The sequence below is a fragment of the Chelonoidis abingdonii genome, chromosome 26 (assembly GCF_003597395.2).
Source record: "Chelonoidis abingdonii isolate Lonesome George chromosome 26, CheloAbing_2.0, whole genome shotgun sequence".
In the NCBI taxonomy this organism is placed as follows: domain Eukaryota; kingdom Metazoa; phylum Chordata; order Testudines; family Testudinidae; genus Chelonoidis; species Chelonoidis abingdonii.
Genome location: NC_133794.1, coordinates 2876363 through 2878314, shown reverse-complemented (window position 1 = coordinate 2878314; position 1952 = coordinate 2876363).

Here is a 1952-nt window from a genome sequence, read left to right as displayed (position 1 = left end):
TCCCTAGCGGTGACAATGTGAGCTCCAATATAAGACTTCTGGCTTCACTTGCTTGGGCAAGGTGCTTCTGCACTCTGTGCCTCAGTTTCCCTAGCTGTTGAATAGGGAGAACAATCCATCCCCTTGTTCAGACTGTAAGCTCTTTATGTTGCTTGCTATGTGTCTGTACAGTGCCTGGGAGCTTGGGGAACTTGCTTTTGCCAGGGCACTCGAAGCACTGCTGTGATGCAAGGATTGGTGGCAGAGGGGGCACACACTGAAAGGTTTAGCATCTCTTCCCCTGAAGTTCCCAGGATGAGTGGGACTCCAGTTCCCAGCAGGCCATTGCAGTGCCCACATGTGACGGCACCAGAGTGGCAACCTAGTATTGCTGCTGACTATTTAGAGGGGAATTCTGCTTTAACTTACATGGTGGCGGCTGTAGGGGGTGCTGTAGGGATGGGCCTGGCTGGGTGCTGTAGCATGGAAGCAAAAGTGCTGGGTGTGCGGGAAACCCCTCTGTGCCTCAGTTTCCCCACATATAAAAGGGACAATGCCAACTCTCTTGCGAGGGTTGTGTGACATTAACTTTTTCTCATCTGGCGATGGCAAAGCTCTAAATCCCATGAGCTGGAAGGGTTGGGACTCAACCCCCGCCTCCCACCCCTCGCCCACCTTTGACAGCAACGCTTCCCAATTGCACAACGCTTTCCCGTCTTCCTGAGCCGTAGCTGGCAGCCGATGTGGTTTGAGGCTATGGGCCTGGCAGACGCTTCTGTTCCATTCCACTCCTCACAGCATCTACCGCCCTGGGCAGACCACAGAACAGTCTGGGGATGCAAAGCGGATTGCATCATGCCACATTGCTAATAAAGTCGAGGCTCTCAGGCCAAAAAATCGTATCCTGTTGGCTCAGCCAGAGGGGCAAAGTTGAGCAGTTAGAGACCAGGAAAGGAGGCGAATGGGTCAGAAATGGTTCAAATGGCTCATTTTTAAAAAGTGGCTTTTTTGATTAAAAAAGTCTGGAATTTTTCTCTCTGTGTGTGTGTGTATGTGTCGGGTGGGGGGGAAGCTGAAATTGCAAAAAAATATTAGCCTGTTAATATTTTTTCTTTCCTTTCACCCTTATGGTTTCCTTCTCCTTCACATTTTATTTTTATCTCTTTTTTGCCTTTTTCCCTCAAATCCCATTTTTCTCGCTGAAAAACCAAATGTTAATTCGAAGATCTCATTAAAAAAAAAATTCCAAGGGGGGTGGAGCAGAATAGAAAATGGAGGCAGCAAACCGCACCCCCCAACCCAAAATTGGGTCAATTTTAAACTCCACTAAATGAGCATTTGGAGAATTTTTCACTCCTCCCCTCCCGGTTGTTTTTCTCTTTTCAATTAATTTTTTTTGGGGGGTAGCATGGGCGGAATTGAACTCTTCCCCTCTGCATTTCCAGGCTGGATGGTAATTCTGGGTAAATAGGGGAGGTGATCAATACACACTAAACGTCTGATGCGGCTGAGAAATGAAGCGGCAACGTCAGTTATTCTGCTGCTGGGCCAACAGGGGGCAGCACTAAGGTGGGCGGGGCAGTTAGGAGCTAGAGGGTGTGAGGAGGTTTCCCTTGTGGGTGGACTCCAGGGCGTGCAATGCTGAGTAGGGCTCATCCCAGCCGCAGTCAGTTTCTCAGCGCACAGTGCAGAGGCTGTAAGATGCAAGAGCAGAGGTGGTGAAACTGAGTCCTCTCTGCAAGCAACAGGGACTGGAGGAGCTGAGAGCTCCCCCAACAGCCAGGGCTCCTGCCCCACTGCCTACAGCACCCCCTGCTGGGAGAGGCTGGGAGCTCCCGCTTCCCACACAGCCAGGGCTCCTGGCCCACTGCCTATAGTGCCCCCTGCTGGGAGAGGCTGGGAGCTCCCCCTTCCCACACAGCCAGGGCTCCTGGCCCACTGCCTATAGTGCCCCCTGCTGGGAGAGGCTGGGC